Source organism: Porites lutea, chromosome 6 (genome assembly GCF_958299795.1).
Source record: "Porites lutea chromosome 6, jaPorLute2.1, whole genome shotgun sequence".
Lineage (NCBI taxonomy): Eukaryota > Metazoa > Cnidaria > Anthozoa > Scleractinia > Poritidae > Porites > Porites lutea.
In genome coordinates, this window is record NC_133206.1 from 7,553,056 (window position 1) to 7,575,555 (window position 22,500).

The following is a 22,500-nucleotide window of genomic DNA, read 5'->3' on the forward strand; positions in this document are numbered from 1 at the left end:
TGGTCGGTGAATCCGCTTGTTACACTAGTATTTATGTATTTGACACAAAAAGACGTACTACCAGATTCAAAGTAAGAAAAGCTCTAAATAATAAGTCTGTTTGTGTTTTTATAACCTGTAAAGTCTATCGAAATTCGATCGTGATCCGAAGGTCTCCGAAAGCCCTCGTAAAATTGACTCTATCTATCAAAACGATAGCATTGTAGCTACTCGCGCATGCGCAGTAGCTACAAAAAATGAAGAACAGTCCCTTCAATAGAATTTCTCAGTCCTCGTTTAAAAACTTTACCATTGTTGACACTTATCGAGTACAGCTTGGTGAGTGATGGGACGACCGATGGCTCAGCTAACGGCAGTAATTTGGGGGTTACTCCATCTGGCCCCCCCGGCCTTATTAGGTTTTAGGGCCCTGAATTTTCTAGATATAGACTCCTCCGAAATTGAGATGGTAGAAATTATTTGTGTCAGTGTAGGATCATTTCCTGTTGCTACTGGTGGACAGACGGTATTTCTTGAAAGGCTAGTTCCTTTTATTGTCTTTAAACTGCCTTAGTGACAATTTTTATATTTGTATGGCTACAATTGATCTCATCGATGAGCAAATGATATAATACAATGAAACAATGAAAACCAAAGGTTTTGCTAGACCGTCCGGAATGGATTCGAAATTTACAGGAGAATTTTGTGCTCGAAAAACTTCAGCATTGACGGAATACATCTGAGAGAAGAGCTGCGTTGATCAGAAATCTACTGAAATCAATCAATCTCATCAATCACCCTTCTCTGTTGGAGTGGGTGCATGAGCAAACTGTGGAAGACCTGAAGCGACAACAGTAGTCACTCAAGACGACGGTGTTCTGTCGCACTTTGTAATAAAATTGTCCCACTTTGTAATCACCTGTCACACTTTGTAATAACACTTGTCGCAGTTTGTAATAAGAAAGCTGTCGCAATTTGTAACAACAGATCTTCAGTATAGCGGAAAAAGCATTTTTGAGGACTAAAATTTCAAAACTTTTCGGGTGAAGCATACCTTAGGCCCCCCCCCCCCCCCCCCTCCCCCCAGAATCTTCCTACGACGTTCGTTTGTTCGAGCTCTCTTATATAAAATCATAGATTTACCACTGACTTATTGGCTAAATAACGTGAGTTCATTTGCCCTTGTTAATCCTCCTTACCCTCAGAGTCTCCGTTTTGTAAGTCATCTGTTTCCTTTTCCAGTGCCACAGGACGTTTACCACAGCAGATTGTCGGGATTAGTTACTGATCCAGTAAAACCAAATATAACCCAATTCAGTTCGAGCCGAAGTTTTTGGTCAGGTAGTTCTCTGATAATTCGCGGCTGAAACGAAGGACATTTGCGCAGGAAATGGAACACTTCATTATAGCATCTTGAGTAGTCGAGAACAAAAAACACACAACATCATATTGATACAAAGCCGCCAGTAACCGCGGGCGGAAACAGTCATTTACTTTTTGAGATAATTTTTTATCCGTCTTTGGTTTGTTCAAATTGATAGCAGCTAATCAAAAGGAAGGAAATTCAGTTTTCTTATAATAATAGCTCTCTAAACTGAGGAAATTGAACCGAAAGGTATTTTCAAAAAAAATATATATAATGGTTAAAAAATATAGCCTTCTAAGAAAAAGAAGTTCTGTCCATTTCCCATTTAATCAGAACAATACTTTTATAGCCTGATGCAGAGCTCGCACCTTCTACCTTTCGATTTCATAAAGATAACAAGCACACTTGATAATGAAAGTTTATTTTGTTATTTTTGTTTTGTTTTTAGATTATATGCACTCGAAAAAATACAGATATCATTTTCACTCTTTATTGTTCCGCCACCTTTTTTGACTATAATTGAAAGAAACCGTTTCGGAACTTCCTACTTTCTTTTTGTTTTTGTTTACTTGAAATTCTCTATATACCTAAACCTCTCTTCGTTGAAAAAAATAACCGATCAATGTTGCATGTAAAAGAAAGCTTGTCTTCATGAGAAAAGTGCTTCCGAAATGTCCCCTTCCTCTTCCTCATTAAAGTTGTCAAACTTGCTAGATTAAAACAGGTTATTATAAATAATCTAGTTTTACTTGATTTTCTTAGAAAAAAGGTGTCAGATTGTTTCTCATGCAATAACATTAGAAGACGGTGAACATGCTGAGCGAGTTGTGGGCAATTATTTGCATTTGTGCTACGTTCACGGGATTTTGAAATTTATATGTTACTTAGCAAATTTAAGAAAAAGTTACTTATAAATGTTTGAACTCTAAAGGAGTACTTCCCGTCGATAAAGTGCAAGAAAAATACGGGAGAAAATTATCATCTTCCATTTTCTTTTCGCGGGTGGCGTTGGCGTTTTCACTTGACAATTCTTTTATGCCTGTATTTTGCTTTTCTTAATTGTGGCTAGTTAAAGCGAAGCTTTTCGGAAGAAAATTAAATTCTTGGCTAATTTTATGAACGGATCAGCTTAATTGTAAAACTATTTTTGTTTATTGTGGTCCTATAATATCCATTTTGTCTTCTATATTTGATTTAGAACTGCAGTCAGAAGGTGAAGCCTCTTCATGTCAGTATTTTTAAACACACAGAGGACTCGACATTTGGTCCGGTTGTGGTTCTTCAAAGAGAGCGGCGAAATTCAAATAAAATAAAATAGCCAGGTTGCGTTTTTATCGATTTCTTCTGTGTACACAAGTATCGGTTTCTATCACAAAACGGATATGAGTTGAATTCAGTACATGACGTTATTTGGTCTTGTTCAGTAATTAACAGCAGGTGCCTTTTTCCACTGAATGAGAGATACTTGGAGAGAAACTGTAAGGTCTGTTGCTCCTTAAGATAATTGGGGACGGGCTCATCATGAATGCGATCCGACACTTTCCGTAACCAATTACCAAGTATTTCCCATGACGAGCAATGTTTTCTGTTGTTCATAAAATTGATCTGCTGGTGGCTCATCTTATCTCCCAGTTGTCAAGGCTTCTCTGATGGCGGCGCGCATTTGTCCTTTCCGCTTCATTTTTAGCTGAGTCATAGGGTTCTTTGTCTAAACTTACTATTTTTGACTCAGGTAACGGTCCGCGGTTATGTACTCCTGTCCCCACCCAGTAGTATAGGGCGCACCGGTTAGGCCCTCTTTTTGAAGTGGAATTTCATCATTGAAGTAGAATAAATTAACGCCGATGACGTCATAACCTTTTGTCTTTATCTCATGATTAAAATGCGCAGGAATCTCATAAAGATAAGGTATATTTTTAGTTGTTTTAGGTTTTCTAGTTACTTTAAAGTCGATAAATCTCCTCGTTTTCGATTGGTTAGTTAGAAAATAAGAAACGTTTTCATTTGTTAATTAATAGTGCCTGAGGAGTAAAGTCAAACTCGTCAAAATTGCGGCGGAGTAGGAGGGGTGTGAGGTGAGTAAAGCATTGTCTTTCGTGCTAAAAAGAGCTAGTTTGCCTTTGCCCTCATTAATATGCACGATGTGCCCGTCAAAACTCAGTGAACCGGAACTAGGACAATCACAGCAGCAGGAAATATGACTTGCATAATTACGTTACGTCTCAATGATTTTAAGTCACAGACAAGCTTGACTTTACTCCTCAGACACTATGAATTAACCAATGGAAACGTTTCTTATTGTCTAACTAACCAATCGAAAAAGGAGAGGTTTATCGACCTTTAAGTAACTAGAAAACCTAAAACTACTAAAAATAGCACACGACTTTATCTTTATGAGATTCCTGCTCATTTTACTCATGAGATAGAGACAAAAGGTTATGACGTCATCGGCGTTAATTTATTCCACTTCAAACTGATGAGATTCCACTTCTAAAAAAGGCCAAACCGGTTTGTCCTATACTACTCCACCCCTTATCTGTTAAATCTAAAATCTAAGGGTATGGCTGGTTGATGCATAAGCGCACTAGAATCCTCTGGTATGCTACATACTGTCAACTTGTAAAGACGTTCTTTTACGCCGTGAACTAAAGCACCCATTTCGATTTTATTACATACCTGAATATTCTCCCAGGTTTCCCCGAAATGAAGAAAAGTATCACGGAGATAATCATCCAGGTGAATTTTTGTTTCTTCCTCAACTACTTCTTGGAGCACTGTCTCTACTTTCCCTACCATCCACGAGAAATTTAAGAATTCAAAATGGATAAAATGGATAAAAAAATAGTAATAATTCATTCATCTTCTTGGGTCTTCCTTTCATTGATAACAAAAAAATAATCGATCAGAAGTTTCATGTTATATTGTGCAAATGAAAAAGTGTTAGTCAGTGTCACCTCGCACACGTTTCTTGGTGTGTGGATCCTAGAAAATTTCAAATGGATTAATCACGTGACTAAGACTGTATCATCGTCCTTTAAAGCTCTATCAACAATCACGAAGATCAGAAACATGTCGCCCAAAGCTTTAAGGAAGAATTTGGCTCAATTTTTTGAGGCTTGGTACGTTTGAAGCTTGATTTTAAAAACGTTATATTGTATTCACTATAGCAGTACCTTGAAGCAAAATTACGGCGATTTAATGATGCCCGCAAATTTTGTTAAGGAGGTTACGCAAAAATGTCTGAATGTTGTTGGGTTAGGATGGCTCCCTGTTAAGGCTGGAGAACCAAATTTCATCTGTTAAAGACAACCCATATGGCCTTATGATACCCACTGTCCGAGCTACATTGTATTGAACTCTGGAGAGAAGTCAAACTGCCAGGAATCTACGCTTAGGTGTTATATCGCAACTGGTCGTGCCTCTTAAATCAGGAAATTTTCAAGAATCAGTCTCCAGGTTATTCAACAGTGCGCCAAATGACATCTTGAGTCTAAAAGTTTAATTAAAATTCAAGAAAACGAAGGCTGAATCCGGTTAGATATTTTTTTTTCTTGATTTACATATGTTCGTTTGACTTATTACTCTTTAGACATACTAATAAAGAGTAAAAGTATATTTTATATATACCTATATGTACTTTCATTTTTATCCATAGTGCACATGAATAAATATATTTCATTAGTTAGTCTTCAGATGATGAATGTAGACTGGGTACTCCGTGGAAAAATCATTAATCAACCATTATTATTATTATTATTATTATTATCATTATTATCATTATTATCATTATTATCATTATTAAGATCAGCACTTTTTCATTCAACAATATTTTATCTGATCCGTTTGTGCTACCAAAATTCTCAATTGTCTTTTCAATGCTGACGACCTTATCATATTATCACGATCCAAATTAGTATTGCAGGATTGCCTAAACAAATTATCTTCATATTGCGACTCCTAGATACTTAAAATTAAACCTAAGAAAAGTAAGATAATGGTATTCCAAAAATGCGGAAAAATGCGATTTATTTTTCACATAGGAAATGAAATGATAAACATGTATATAAGACTATACTTACTTAGGGACACACATCTCATCTTCCTGAAATTTTACACTTTCACTTGAACATTTTTGACAAAAAGCCGTTCATGTCCTTCTTAGTCTAAGACGCCACACTGATTTTAGAAAACTGAAACCTTTCCTTGCAAGTAATTTTTTGACACAATGATCTTGCCGATTTTAACATACAATAGTGAAGATTGGGGTGCCTTTTTGAAATCAGATTGTAAGTCATTGGAAAGCTCCGGGATTGAAAAAACTCATTTACACTTTTGTAAACGATATTTAAAAGTCCATAACTAGTCATCCGATGTTGCATGAGAGCTGAACTTGGCAGGTTCCCTTTGATCAGTGATATAAATAAAAAGATACTTAATTACTTAGACTATCTTCAGAAAAAGATGAAAATTCTAAAGTTAAACAATCTTTAAAAAATATCTGTTGACCTTCATCATAATGGTCAAAATAGTTTTTACTCCAGTCTCAAGAAGATAACTGACTACAGTAACTAATATGTATAGATTTAGCCAGGGCTAAAAGCGAAGCTCATATTAATAATTTTATAATTTAAATCAAACAATAAACTTGTAATCCGCAAATCAGTTACTTAAGGGCAAATTCATGTAACTCTTGAGGGAAAGGCTAAGTGATTTTACAGTGAAACATCTTATACATCGAGTCGATAGCCCTATATGTACACCCAAAAATTAGCAATCGTCTTCGATCACATTCAAGAGCCATAAATGGCTCTTGAACACAGAATTTATTAAGTTTATTTTTTTTATTTAAGGGTTTTATAACGATGTGTAATCTTAAAACGCGTTTGATACGCGGGGCATTTTGAGTTAACTCCTGCAAGCGATGTTCATGAACGGATGTAAACTAACGGCACAGCGATTAAAATTACAAGAGAGACTACTAACAATCAATAAAAGAAATATAATTCGGTGAAGCATTTACAGAGACAACAATTTTCATTCACGAAGACAAGTATTAAAGTGCTTGTAAAAATCCTAAGTCTTAAAGCTTAAAGCTTATTATTATTCATTCAAAATATTTCCCCGGTTCTGATTGGCTAAAAGCACACGAATAATTTACCATAACCAGTTACTGGTGACCAAATTTGGAAGATTTTGTGTTTAGCGAGAAAATGACGTGAAAAATGCAGCGTTTTTGCAGGTTAATGAACCGTTAACCGAGAAGACCTGGGGACGAGGTTGAGTTGTTTTGGTTATGGAAACAAAAATGGCCGACATTTCACTCGTTTCAAGAGTAAGAACAAGGCGAAATAATGGCTAAAAACATGGCAAGAACAGCAAGAATACAACTTGAAGGGCGACATCTGCTATTTGGAGAATATTTGAAAGCTGAACAACCCTAAACGTGTACTATCGAAGATGAACTTAACATCGATGGATCGATGGAGGTAAGCACGTTTTAACCTTGTTTTTAAACTAGGAATTATTTTGAATGAATAATAAAACAATTATTGAATTCGGCTTTCGCATCATATGAAAAATTATGAAGACCTCGGAGGGTATTATCCGCCTCGGCCTACGGCCTCGACGGATAACACCCTCCTCGATCCCCATAATTCTTCATAAGATACTCAGCCTCATTCATTAATTGTTAAATAAGTTTATGTTTTAAGACGGTATGTTTTAAGCCGGCCTCCCGGTGTTTGCTTTTCTCAAAGATGAACGCGACGCAAGAAAATCGCTCAAAGTTTTCTTTCTACAGCCAAATTTATAACTAAATATTCTTCGAAACGTTTTCTTTCTATTTGCGGTATGAAAGTATATCTAAAGGCTTTTTAAAGTTCTGTAAGGTTATATCAAACCTGATACTAGGTCAGATCATTGTCTCAGATCTTACAAAAGTGCATAAATTTGCCGCATAAACTGTGTATTAGATGTAAAAAAACAAACATCAAATACAATAATTACTCAGGCTTACCATTCGAGATGCATCTCCTGAAAGCTATCAAGTAACGTCAGAATCGCTTGAGAATTTTGAACCCTCTTTAATACGCACCAAGCAAGGTAAAAAACAAAAACGATGCCATCCGAAATCGGATTTCCGACTTTGACAAGCGACGCATCTCTGAACCAAAAACCCAATAAACAAACTAGCCATGAATAATAGAAGACTCTTGATAGCAGCTGTATTTCATTTTGTACATCTAGTGGAAAAAGACAGTTAAAAACATCACAAGTTGACACAAAACTCTGTCAGCTTCAGCTGTCAAAGTAAACAAGTTTCAAGATGCCGCATAAATTTTCTGTATGAACTCACCTATCAAATTTTGACCAATCAGAGGATAAAAATTAGACGTAGAGCGTGACCAAGCGTGACATAAACACAACTTATTTCATATAAATTTTAAAAAAGAGCCTGCGATCATTTGAAAACCAGTAACTTGTCAGCGGATAACTTCAGAAAAGTACTCGACCTCGATAGGTCGATACCTGAGCCCGCGATACGGTCAGGTGATACTGGTCAGAGGATAGCTTGTTTTGACAGCTGTCAATTGATCACAACATTGATGTGCAATCAGTTTCCTCCTGGGCTCCAAATCTAGCTAGCAAGTGTGAGAGTAAACATTGGTTACCCTGTGGTTCGGACGGACGGTGTACGGTCACGCGATTACCAAATTTTCTGGGATGGGTAGATTTACTAAGCTATGAGGCTCCGCCTACGAGGTGGAGCTCCGTTAGAATTTCCTAGGTTTTAATTGTCATTTACTGAATGAATGTAAACTGCAACTAAACTGCAAAAACTTCAAAATCGCGCCGCCCGTATCTTGACCTTCTCTCCTTATGATGCCAGTGTTGTCAATCTTTTTACATCCTTAGCCTGGAAAAAGCTGGAGGCCTTGCCCGGCAATTTTCTTATCGTAATGAAGTCTCTAGTTACTCTCTCAGGGATTCCGATGGCAAACTTGCTATTCCACTGCCCCGTACTAATAATGTTAAAAACAGTTTCGGTGCTGCGCAATAGTCTACCTATTGACCTCAGGCAAGAGCAAACTCTTTCCGCTTTTAATCACGGCTGCAATGATCTCTTCTGAAATATGTTGATAATCACGGTAATCATGTAAAGCAGGCACAATTTTTTTTAGTTAAGAATGTTATTACAGTTAATTAGTTAAAGTTTCAATCAGTTAAATAACTTATAATTTTTGTAGTAGCTCACTTAGCCTGATGATTTTTTAACCCTGGATAAACAAAGTTATTGTTGTTGGCTCATTGCCCGAATGAGCTTTAGTACGAGTGGAAATCAAATTTCCTGGCAATTGCTGATAAAAACCCCCCAATACGTACTACGTGTGTGCGCTCCATCAAGTCACCTTGGATTACAGTCGATTTAAAAAAAAACATGCGTAGAAGGTATATTATGAAAATAAAACACGCTATTAACTCCAATTATCCGCACGATTAGGCATGCTTTACAAGAATGCGTAACAAAGTCATAGTTGCGATCCGACAGGCTAAAGAATTATTTCACAAAGATAAATTCAGCGAATCTAACGGCGACCCGCGTAAAACGTGGCAGGTGATCAATGAGCTTACTTGTCGCAAAACGGGCAGGCCCTCGGTTAGGGAATTGACTCTGAATGGTGTTTCAATAACTAATTCGGCCGCTTTGTTAAACGCTTTCAATGATCACTTTTCCACAATTGGCTCAAACTGGCAAGCGAACTAGTCAATGGTTCCCTTTCAGAATGTTGCACCCTCAAGTGTGGTATTCCCCAGGTAACAATATTAGGGCCTTTACTGTTTTTGCTATATATCAATTATTTGCCTAATTGCAGGATATTCCAGTGTCTATCTGCATTTCAAAAGTTTTTTTCCTGATTTCCATGGCTGCATAAATTCTGCCCTTGTTGCTGCCGATAGCATTGACCTGTTCAGCGAATGACAGGACCCAAAGTTCATCCTCAGATGAGGGTTGCAAATCTTTGTGTACCGCATGTACCTTAGGCTTGCTTTTCTGCAAGTCTCTCTGGGGCTGTACTTTTCTTGGTGTCGTAGGTGAAACCGTTTGTAGGCAGACAGAACTGAAGTGGTTTTGCTTGGAACACTTTGTACAGGTCTTGCCATATGCTGGGCATTTCTCCATTCCTCTTTCATGTTTTCTGCTACAGTATTTGCACTCTCTTAGTGCCCTCCCTATTTTGGAGTCGTTTAGATGATGTACTGCTTCTGCGCCGTGGCTGGAGATCTATTTAAGCTGGATGTTTGCAGCTTCAGCTGGTATACAATAGTTCATGCATTTCTCCAATCTAAGTTCTACTTCTTGCAACAGCTTCTAGCGTGGTCCATTGTCTGAAATACCACATACGAGTCGGTCGCTAATCATTTCTTCCATTAGGGATCCAAAGGCACACGGTAGCCAGTGTGCGAAGTGCAGATGCATAGGTGTCAATTGTTTCTGCGGGTTCTTGTGCTCTGGCATGAAATTTGTAGCGTTCATAAATCGTATTAGTCTTGCCTACGCAGTAATTATTCCACAGCTCCAAGAGTTTATCGATCCTACATTTGTCAATTTGACAATTCTTTTTTCTAAGGTCTAGTTTCAGAAAATATTGTACCCCACCCATTGAGGGGAATAGGAAATTAAGGAGGAAATGGGGGTGAGCGAAAAAAATTACATAGTTTGGATAAAAGAAGGTTGGAATTACCAGGGAAAGGTGGTCCTAATACACATTCCCTTTTGTGGTGGGATATGAATATTATCTTAAACTGCATTTATTATGATCTTTGCTTTGATTGTGAATAATGTCTAAGTTTTACTTGCATATTGTTTAAGACACCATTTAATGCCTGACGTGTGCAAAAAAACATACATTCCCCACCCCTTTATTTATGCATGGTTTTTCTAAGCCCACCCCAGTACATGCATGAAAACAGTGACCCACCGCCCTTGGATCATTATACGTTTCTGAGAAACTGCCCACATACCCCTCCCCAAAGGCCAACATTATGTCCTAAGTGAGAAGTATGTGTTAATGTTGACCTAGGAAAGGGGAAGCAGTGCAGTTTCCCAAAAACGTATAATGGTCTTCCCCTTATTTTTCCAGTTCTTCTCCCCTCCCCCCCCCGGGACTTTACGGTATAAGGGGTCAATAAATGGGAAGGATGACTAAAAAAATTCGGATCCGTATACGTTTCCAGGAAACTAGCCACAAAGACTTTGTCTAGCCACCTTAGCGTGGAACTTGATTCGATCAATGGAGCGCTGTCACTCACGTGGACAGCAGCTATGAAAACGGAAAGTTTTTATGTAACAAAAGAGTTTAACTCCCACTTGACTGGTAGTGGCGTAATGTGAAAACGCTGTATAGAAAAAGGTAAGGCGCGAAACAGTTTACAATAGTACGACGGAACCACGCTTCGCAGAACCCCGTTTATGACGGAAAATTTTCTTTTATTTTTTGTTTTATGCTCATGTTGCGGCTTCGGTCAGCTGACTCTGGAGCATTCATGAATTGTGAACGATCAGCAAAAAAATGTTTTTATTATGAGGGTCAAATGACATCTTCATACGAATTAACGTGCATCATGATACATATTTTTAATTCATGAGTTCATGGGGAACTTTTGTTTGATAAGGTTTTGCACGCATTCGCTCGTTTGGGTGTTTAACGTGCCTAAAACAACTAGCAAGGAATTCATAAGGAAGATATACGATCCATCCATACATTCAGAATGACTGTTTATTTAATTAAAATGTCATGTTTCGTAAAGACTGATACAACCCCGCGTAAAACTACGTGTAGGTAGAATTCGAGAGAAGCATGTACGGTCCATCTATTTATCTTTTTTAAATTAGGGGAATACATTACATAACCCCTCATTATTGTGCACTATCTGAAAATTTGGTGGCGGCTTTGACGTAATATATCAAGCATAAGACGCATTGTTTCATCACCAGATGAGACACCGAGAAGAAAGTTGAAAATACGACGCGAAGCGGAGTATTTTTGACGAACTGAACGGCGTTATATATATTTTGTTAGTGTTTAAAAGTTTCGAGGAAGCTGAAATATGCTGCACTGATCTGAATATAAATATTCAAACTCTTTCTCGTTTAGGGAAAGTGTAAGTAAACATATGCGGGGTACCTTAGGAGTAAAGGACTAAATTAAATGCCAAAAATGTGGACGAAGATCCTGTTAGTTGTAAACGTTGGATCTCTAGAAAAGAGATCTAATCAGCCAAAATATAAAGAACCAAGAACGAGAAGTCCAAAGACTTTGCAGTAGTCTTTGGACTTCTCGTTCTTGGTACCTTAGGAGTAGTAGCCTCCCACGCAGACGTTCTTAGGAATTCTTGACGTGTTCCTCCCCAACGTCCAAAGAACATAAGCGTGGGAGGCTGCTCAGGGGGGGAATTTACCAAAACGTTTTAAACATTCCTCCCAGAGGCCCAATCTTGTACTCTTTTATACACCATTGTGACTGAAAGGTACCCTTTTTCTACACATTCCAGTGAAAAGTGATAGACCTTTTAAATACTTACTTTTAAGAACGCTGGATACTCATTCCAAACCCTTGGAATGAAGTTGATAAGCAGTGTAACGGGAGAACAGCCATCGGTCTGTTCGAAATATTTTAACCAAAAGCTCTTCTCAAAACCTACTTCGTGCTACTGCTAGCACGACTGTAGTGCAAGTGTTACCCGACTTGTTTCAGACTTTGCATTTAATTCAGTCGGACAAAGTAAAAAATATAAATGTCAAGTGCGAGTAAGAAAATAAAAAAAAACCGTTTATTGAATGTTTAGGCCCCGTCCACACGTGCCCAGATTTTTAACTGAGTTTTGTTCCTCTGTTTTAGCCAGCCCGTCGTGATCACACGTAATTGGCGTTTTCGGGCACCAATGTAAAGAAGGTTTTCAAAATCGGTCCCCTGAATGGAGATTGTTAAAGTGTCGGCTTCTTGTTTACGTGTGGACGGACGAGAAAGGATGTTTTCAAATACTGTGATGTCACACATCATATACTACAAACATTACTATGAATGCTCTGTAAGGAATGCTTTCGCATGTCCATCGTTTTAGCTTTTTTGGGCGAATCTATTCAAATAGGCTTTTAAATCTTCTTATTCTAAATAAATGCATTCATGATATATGAATTGAGTTCCGTGCAACATAACAAGACGTTTGAAACCAAATCGCGCTACTCTTCGCAGCGTGGTGTAGGCAAAATCAAATTCAATCAAATTGTAAATTAGAAACTATACCACTACCCACTATCTGACCTTAAATGTTTATGTATTTTGCCTTTTTCTCCATATTATTGTAAACTAATTTAACTCTTTTTATTTTTATTTTTCCTCTATTCACACTAGACATCTTTCAAACGCGGAGAACTTCAAACAGACCAAGACGAACCAATACCAATTTTAGCACTGAAGCACACGTACTAACTCCATTTCTTTACGCATGCGCACAACCATATCACCCCGGCGGTGGCAGCCATGGACAGCTGTTTAGCCCTTACTGGGGCTCATCATCTCGGCACAGCCGTCGGGTCTATGAATGAGCGAGCCCGTGATTCCATGCAACCAGTATTCTCCTTGGAAACGCCACAACCGCTTGCGATAAGCGATTTTTCCGTAGGTAAGTACCCCTAAGCTCACAAGTGAGAAGCGTTGTTGAGTAACATATTATAAATGGTTTGTATAAGCCGGATTTTAGCCATCGTTATTTAGAGATCAAAAGTAGTAATAAAAATTCATTAGAATTTCTTTTGTTAGCATGCTGTGGAAAAGTTATTTTTCTTTCTCCTGTACAGATAAAGATTTTTTTCTGTCGGTTTTTTCCCAGATCAGTTTGAAAAAAAAAAAATCCTAAGCGCATTAAACTGGACATCCATTTAGACTTCGTTTGAAATTAGAAAGAGTTAGATAGCTTCATGATTCTAGTAACTGATAAGAGCCTGCTGGCTTAAAAACTAACAGCAAAAAGGGTCTTGTCACTGCAGTCGACTGAACTGAAACGATTAACAGACTAATCCTGAAGTTAACCTACTGACGTTAAGAAGCTGAAGCAACTCTACGTTCTCACACCGAAAACGGAAACTACTGGTAATTTACTTCCCATTTTTTTTTGTTTTGTTTTTCCTGCGATACCTCAAGCATTAAATCATAGTCAGGTGGTCAGTGTTTTTATCGAAAAACTTACGTAAGACTTATTAATAAGACATTTCAAAAGGTTACTAATTAAAATAACTTGCCGTCGGATTCTGCATAATTATAAACGCTTTTATTTTATTCCTATGATCTACCGCAGAGGACAATCTGGGATAAGGCCAATTACAATAATGTTTTCAGAGACATGCTAAGCGAAGGGTTTTCCATGTTCTCCTTTATAGTTTGTAGAACCACAATATGAATGTGAAAATGAAGGTGGAATGGTTCAATTAACAAGCGCATGAACTTAAGCCCGCCAAAGTGGTTGTAGCTCATCAGTAACGTTCGTGCCATTTTATCAACTGAAGTTAATTTCAAGGAGGATCTCGATGCTCGCCATCAAAACTTTTATCAGAACAGAAAATTTGCCTTAATGCTACATTTTCTTGTAGGGAATTCTTAATACTTTACGCATTAAATAATTTGAGAAAGTCAACCTTTTGCTGTCAATAATTATTTCCATGGAGACTTTACATCACAAATGCTTAAAATGAAGTTATTTGATGTTAATGTTTGGCAAAGAGCAGCAGAGAAATGATCCGAGATCTGTTAAGGATCTGTTGAATTGTTTTCTCTTTTTTTTTTCTTTCCCGCCACTAGTAGCAGGCTTAAATTTGTCTTTCAGCCATATGTTAATTTCTCTTCTTGTCGTCTGTTATGTCATTTAACCTTTTTTAAAAACCTATTATATTAGAACTGTTAAAAAATTAGCTATTTAAGGAACATAAAAGGATTTTAATTTTTATACGTCAATAATCCTCCTCGGAAAGTTGCAGATGGTATTAGTGAAAAAAAGTTTTGGCTTAATTACAGAGGCATAGAGACTGTTAATTTCATTGTTGTTTACGGATCTTCGGACAATATTTAAACAGATAGCTTCCTATCCATTAATCGGATCTCAAATTATTCATTGAAACCAGACATTTCAATTTCGACAGTTTATTTTTTCGTCGAGAAAGGGGAGAAAGAAAAATGCATTTGACTTTAAATTCAATGACTTTACTTTCGATATCTTGCCTCTCGCATTTGATAGTTTCAAAAAAGTTTCAAGAATGACCTAATTGGCATGTACTGTTTTATTTCAGTTTAATAATCACCGTGTTCCGACCTTCAATTCTTTCATTCGCCTCTGACAATAATCGAGCTGACCCATACAATTGTATTCCAATTAGAGTATTTATTCGGTTCCGACATCAATCTTTTTCCCTTCTATGGAATCCTTATTTATTAAGCAAAAAGTGTTCAGACACAATCTTTTCATTGGTTCACTTTACTTCTTAAGTTTTAACTTAAATAAAGCGGATGCTTCTACGATTTTTTTGATTGGCAGAGAAATAATTAATTAACGCAATAAAATTGTTTCTGAGGCGATAACATCAAGTAGATGCGTTGGCTGCATACGAAATGAAGTGTTTGCCGCGGAGAAAGTGAAACAAAACAAAAAAGTAAAAGACTTCTTATACTAAGTGAATGAGTTCCTAGTTCCGCTGGACTGGCTAGCGGGTGTTAGTGGGTACAAATAAGAGTTTTTTTTCCTTTTTTAAGTTCTGCTAGTAGGTGTTTATTCATTTAGTTCCCTTTTCTTTAGGTTTCAGTCGTCAAAACGCTGTTACATTGCCTCGGTAAATTGCTGAGTATATTTGAGCCAGAAGTTTTCCTTTGAAATAAATGCGTCGATTGAAAGACTTAAGTGACGATAATTTCAATTTCTTGCTCCAGTCCATAAGTCAAATGAGTTGCTTGTCTGATAGCTCTAAGTGAGATTCGAACTCACGACTCTCCGAGTTCTAGTTCGGATGCTCTAACCACTGAGTCACTGGAGAGTCTATGGCGAGCAGGGTCAGAATTTAATCACTACAACAGTCATATATTCAACTATGTTTATCAAAATGTCTCAATAGCTGGGTGTCGTTTAATTGAATAGAGGGGTGGCGGGGCTGAGAACTACCGCTAATACTGAGCAACACCAAATCAGCAAAGAAGACAAGTTTGCCAGAAACACAGCACTGCAAATATGAAAATGTTTAAATGGCAAGGGTGACATAATAACTTGTTGGACTTAAAGCTACTTATAGAGACTCCTATTGATCCTGATATTAAGCCATGCATTAACCGGTTATAACCGGTGACAAACAATGCTGGTGGGTATGTATGTGATTGGTAGGTAGGTAGGTAGGTGTGTGAGTGGGGAGGCGGGTGGGTTGGTGAGTAGGTGGGAAATTTACCTGTATTTCTTACGCCACAAAAGTTTCAATTGAAAGCTCATTAGCCCCCCTATTTAGAGGCCCATTTACCAGTAAACAAAAAATACAAACAATTATAAGCCCCCCTCTTTCTTTGTTCCAAATGTGTTTAAATGAATTCGATTTATTATAGCGATTTGAAGCTTGATTCATAACCATAAAAAACAGTACATGCTAGACGAATTTGATCAGTACAGTTTGATTGCTTCGAAACGCTTCCCTTTTCCGGTCATAAGCCCCCTCGCATATAATCCCATCCGTTAATAAGCGCTGCCAAAACCCCTTAAATGATGTATGACCCAAAGGCTTATATATAAGCGGTAGTTTACGGTATACTGATGTAAAGGCACTGCAAAGGAGGCCCTATACGGTCGAATCCGAACATCCCGTGATTCCATGACAAAATGTTTCTAAAACGCTTTACTCTTACCGATATTTTTCATGCTTACTCCCAAGAAACATATATCCCTACGTTTATCGATGAACCTATAACAAAAATAATAGTAGTAATAATAATAATAATAATAATAATAATAATAATGATAATAATAACAATAAGAGAAAAGAATCTTTATTACAAAACCTCAATTAAAATCCTATTTACAATCAACCTGCGGTTACAAAAAGTCTAATTAATTCATCAAAAACACTATCTACAATTCCATCCGTTACAAAAGAAACCCCTCGTCCTTCATTAGAGAACAAAAACAATCCTATATATTATAATAACAATAATAATAATAGCTTATATAGCGCTGTTTCTAGGAATTCAACTGTGCTTTACAATAATTACAATAAATATATTAATTATCATTCAAACTAATTAATTAAAAACTCAGAAACTATCAAATAATATAACAATCACATAATTACTAATTTATATAAACATATCGTGTACAACGACTTTGGAGGCTTAAACCTTATCCTTGAAACACTGAACCAAAAACAAACAGTAAAATATGTTCGATGTTAGAGTCACCACGTGCTAAATTCTGGCCGTGCGGGATAAACATATTTAGCTCGAGTGTTATGTTTTCCTAATACAGCCCCCTTAACGTCCTCAGGGTTTAACATAAACTATGCGCAAATTATGTAAGCAAGTGAATGACAAAAGATATGAAAGGATAATATCTCATGACCTGTATAGAGAGGAGAAGTGTGACGTCACGTTACCATGGCCATAATTTGCATTGTCGAACGACAGAAGAAAAGTATGAGCTACTGTTTTGTTCCTAAGTGAAATCATGTACAGGGAAACCATACATGTCAATTTTTTCGCTATTTTTTTTCTGCCATATTTGCAGAACCACAGTTTGTTAATATCCAGAAATTTCGTTACCATGGTAACGTGACGAAACGACTTCTCTTCACTGTTGGAAAAATAAAGATTGAAACCTACAAGCTAAACAGATCTATTTGATTTTATGCATCTACAATGAGTAGAATTTTATCTCGAGAAAATGACAATTCCGTCGGTTTAAGATACCTCACTAAGGGCTGTTCATGTGGGCTTAGTCGTTTGACTGGGGTCGCTCGATTAACCAAGTATTTCTTTTGTAAAAAGTTCAATATGTTCATATGGATTTAACTTACTGGCAAGATTTCCAATTACGCATACATCTCAACTTAAAATTGCCTGTTCTATGAGTAATATCACGGCCGCTCTTGTGAAAAAAAAAATACATATGATTCCGAATACGATTCCAAATCGGCGCCAGCGGCTAGTCACTCTTATGAAAGTTTCCATCTTGCAAGTCACAAGACCGAACAGCCAGCTTACGTTTGATGGGAGTAACGCATAAATCCTCCGCGTTAATTACGTCCCAATGAGCAAGTCACGATCAGCTTTAATAATATTCACCAATATATTCAAAAGACATTTGATCTATGTCATATTTGTACTGTGGTTAATAAATCCAATTTTGAGCCTCTCAGATTCTCGGCTACTGAACCCGGAATTGCGTCAAAACTGGCAATGTAAGGTGTTATTAATTTATTTTTTTGTTATTTACTTGAATATGCTGGTGAAAATTTATGGTGGCATGGTTTTTGTGACAGAATTTACCGACCCAAGTGTGAAGCAGACCGAATATATGGTGACCGGGGAAGCGGGGATAATGCAGGGATGGAAGAATTGGCCTCAGTCCTGGCGTCTTTGGACGCCATATGTACAACGAGTTTGCTGAAAATTGTTTCACTTCTCAGCACCAAGAGGGTTTTTTCCGGGTAATCCCTTTTTTCTCGCTCAAAAGACCTCCATTTTCAAATGCCAATTTCGAACTGGAAAGGTCTTCATCTGTCTGAAGGAGGTCTAAAACGAGCGTCATAGCTGGAGTTCATCGATTCTTAAAACTGTCAATTTTACTGTCGATCTCCCTAAAAGCGTTTAGTTGGGTTAGTTGTGTTGCCTACTATGGAAGAAGCCCAGTTTCCTCATTTAGCATCGACACTTTTCTGATATTAGTGAATTTAACAACTATGGGGTTTTTTCATGATCACGTAGCAATTGCGTGTAAAGTTGTAGATGAATGTAAAGCCACTTATGGCTTATAATTGGATGTATTTTTTCTTTTCAGGTAGATGGGCCTACACCTAGTTGGGGCGGGGGTGTTGGGGGGGGGGGGGGGGGGGGTCTGGAGCTTATAAGCGGCATAAATTTTTAATACATGAATTGCCCTTTAGTCCCCTTAAAGCCGAATCACGAATGCGGTCACCGAATCTGCATCAATTTTACCTCGATCCCCAGGGTGACTTAAGCCCTATAGGCACGAATCCCGTCGGTTGCATCTAAGCGTGTAAACGTGAGGAAAAAACGTGTTCTAATTGGGTGCAAACATGACATCTTTTGGCGCCATACATTCGAAGTTTGGAGTGAGCGACCGTTGTCGACTTGATTTGTTTTCGCTCGACAAAATATGATCTTTGAAAGAATTTTTAGACGTTACGAATAATTCCCCGAGGCAAGTTTGCTGTTTCTGAGCGAAAACTATGCATGAACGTTGATAAAAATGAAATGTGAGCGAAACGCGCTGATCAGTTTTGGGCGACAGTTTGCTTCAACGGCTTTCAAATGTTTGGCGACAAAACACCTCAGGTCTGCCACCCTATTGGAAAATACATGTTCTTTTTGTCTGTTGTCCACGCTTAAATGCAACCGACGGTAAGCGGTTTCAAAAATGTCCGCATTCGTGTGGACGGGGCCTAAAAATAAGGTTTCCGCAGCTGCACATCTATAATTTTTTGGGAGGCGCAAAACATTATTATCTAAAAGGAAACACCTTTCTCTAAAACTGTTAGTGACGAAGAAAACGGTTGTTTTTAAACTTTGGTACAAAAGTAATTCTAAAATAGTAAGGTGAGTTACCCACTCTAAAGGATGTTACGTCTCTGTTTTCGAATCTGTACTCTGGTAAAATATTGCAGATTCCCCAGGCTTTTTTCATACTGGAAACAAGGTTGCCACTACTTGCTTTTCTTTGCGGTTGCCCTGCTCAAAAGAAAATTAAAACCAGTTTCGCCTCCTTTCTTAGATAAAACATTTTCGTAATTAATATTTCATATACAGTGTACTTAACTGAAATGTACTTTTGGAGCCTAACTGCCGCTGGACGACTAACCAGAGAGAATGCATTGTCGCATGCATAATAAGCGGAAATATTATCGGGGTTATTTGATAGCCAGGTGTTTTGAAATGAGTTTTAATGTATGACTTTTTTTTCTCCTTTAGTGGAGGGATATGTTTAATCCCATTTAAAATATATCAGAAGTCAAAGAGGACCGACTTAAACGAAGACCGCAACCGCAACCGCAACGCAAACGAATAAGCAGTTTACTTTGAAGGTACGTTATAAAACGATCGTTACGAAGGAAACTGAAAGAAAGGCCTACTTCCGTTATAATTATTGCTTGTTGACAAAGTCTTAATACGTTTTGAACTTGTAACTAGTCCAGTTTCCATGCTGCCTCGACTCATTTTATGTTATTTGTTATCCATGTCGTTATAGTATCCACTAGTCCGTGATCAAAGCTGTTCTAAATGCATTATTTCACAAATACAGGATGGACGTCATTTGAGAAGCCCCGGCTTTTGTTATTGACAATTTTGCCTTGTTGGCAACTGCATGCGCGCGAAGATCTTATCTTGAACTAGCTTGGCTACCCTGTACTGTAAAAGAAAATTCAAAATTGGTTTAATAACATTTTTATTCCTTGCCAAAAACGAAAACCGAATAAAAATAACGGATACAAATTCATGCTACTTCACGATTTAACAAAGACCTGTCAAATTTTCAAATTTAAATTGTTAGAAGTGATATTTGACCCAAGAATTATGGATACATTGAGTTGAGCAGTGTACATAATTGATTTCACTACCCGTCGGATTTGTCATTTAAAAGCCATTTGAATCTATATAGCTAATTGTTTTTGTTAAAATATTCTTTATGTCTTCTCTTTGGGTTGGTTTTTACTCCATTTACTGCCGAGCCGAAATCGAGACAGTGAGCAGCTTTAACGTAATGAAAATCCATCAACAGAGTAAAAGAAGTAATCTTAAAAAGAGAAATAAAGATGTCGCGAAAAAGGCCAGCGTAATTGATTTCCACAGGTCATATCTTTATTAATAGGATCCTATTGCCAGAAGCATTGTCACAGTTTTGTTAAGTTTTTGGGGGGATGTCTGCGTTTTTTCTTTTTGTTTTTGTTTGTTGTTGTTTTTTCTTTTCTGTTTTAAACCGATTTTCTCTGCAATTTAGACTTCCCAATAAACCCACAAAGAGTTAAAAAAGTACAAAAAGTAAGGATTTTTTTTGCATTTGCTAATTTTGCGATGTAATTTTTCACCGTATCATCAGTGAATGTACCATGCTATAGGGACCTCGCACGGATGGAAATATGCATTTACCTAAAACTCGTAGGCCTACGGGTCCTAAAAATGAACCGGTGTTCCCAAGGGAGTTGTGTTTCAAGGTAAGGAATCTCCGAGCGCCTAAACGACGGACTCATTACAACTCGGTTATTCTCTGTAGGGAGCTGTTTTCTGATCATTTCCTATTCGTGAGGATTTAACTCTTCTATTATAACTCCAACCGAATGTGAGTCTGAATCTGCATTTAAAAAGGACAGAAAGAAAAACCGGAAAAAAAAGTGGGAAAGTTTTAACGTTCGGTCAAAATAAGTTGGTCCTGTTAAATGGAATTATTTTTGCCATATGCCGAGAAAGGTTGATTGTTTGCCACACTTTATGACTGTTTTAACCTACATTTGAATTACATGTATCAGTCTTGAATAGTTCTTAAACTCATTTCATAATTCATGTTGCTGTTAACCAGTCGTTCTTTTTTCGTCTTCCAACGAGAGTTTGACTGATATGTTTTCGTATTATTTATATCAAATACTCTTGTGCCTCCATATAATCGCGCTTCTGCAGGTGCATGCAAAGAGAGCTATGAACATTTGGTGTCTGATAATGCACCCCCTTTTTATGCCTGTCTAATTGTCTATTTCCAAATATAAAAAATTTATTACGGTTCAAACGTACTATTAGAGAAGAGGTTTTTTTTCTTCAATTAATTTTGGACTGACTGAATCCTATTTTGTGCCTGTCAAACTTCCGTGGAAACATTTGCCCTTAACTTCGATTGACAGTTCGCCAGGTCGAACTTAAAACCGTTAAGGTCGCCTTGTTACAGGTAACTGGTCGGATAGCTGTCGAACTGTGACGTCCTTAAAACCATAAGCTTAGAAATTGAAACCGAATCATCTTTCACACTCCCCAGTCGTGTGGTTTTCAGAATAAGGTAGCAGATGCTGTGAAGGGTCTTCACTTAAATTAAGCTCTCAACAATGACCAAAGCAACCTCCGTTCCTTTGCCATCAACGGCTTTACAAGTTTTACCGCCATCATGCTGTAGAGGTCCGTTCTTAAGGTGTTTCGATACAGTTTCTCAGAGGCCATACCGATATTTTTCAATCGCCTTAAAAGTAGTTTTTACCTTGTCCGATCGCTATAAAATTTTCACCAGTAATTGGCTATGGATTGAAATTTGTGAAAATGTAGTTTTAAGTAAAATCGATATTACTATGACAACAGTAAACAAAAAACTTTGAAATTGATAAAAGCCGAATTTTGTGTGATCTAGACCTGCTGCTGAAAGTCTAACACTAGGAACTTAAAGTTTGGTGTTTAGCAAACAATCTCCGTAAGAAGTAAAAAATTCTGTATGTTTGAATTCGAATAAAACGAAAATATATTTCAAACCTTAAATTTTCAATAGCCGTGATAGGTTATGTAATAAAAACGTTATAAATGACTCAAATTATTCTTACGTAGCGTACGAATGATGCTTAATATCATGTTTTGATACTAGGAAATTTTGGTGTACTTTCGTTCATGCGATCTTGAAAACTAACCCATTTTCTCACCATCTGTATAAGTGCAACTTCATTCAGAATTTGGACTTTTAGCGCTTTCTTGTATATCTCCGAAACGACTCGAACGAATTTTTTTCAAATCTATTCACATAATCTTCATAATGTATATAAAGATGTCCGAAAGTCTCATTAAGATTGATTCACTGCAACACCTTGAAATTTCAAGACAAACCTGTCCTACCAACCGGTCAAAAAACTGCGTTACAACATTCACTGTTTTGAC

General features: G+C 37.3%; 2 long non-coding RNA genes across 2 annotated transcripts in view; one reads left to right on the plus strand and one right to left on the minus strand.

The window, feature by feature from the left end:
- Positions 1-1,202, minus strand: part of LOC140940985 (uncharacterized) — a 223,164-nt gene extending 221,962 nt beyond the window's left edge. Inside the window, exon 1 of the long non-coding RNA XR_012166401.1 lies at positions 1,179-1,202. This is a non-coding gene — a long non-coding RNA (uncharacterized lncRNA). The remainder of the gene's footprint in view (positions 1-1,178) is intronic.
- An 18,179-nt stretch (positions 1,203-19,381) lies between these two features.
- Positions 19,382-22,500, plus strand: part of LOC140941041 (uncharacterized) — a 5,863-nt gene continuing 2,744 nt past the window's right edge. The window contains exon 1 of the long non-coding RNA XR_012166416.1: positions 19,382-19,685. This is a non-coding gene — a long non-coding RNA (uncharacterized lncRNA). The remainder of the gene's footprint in view (positions 19,686-22,500) is intronic.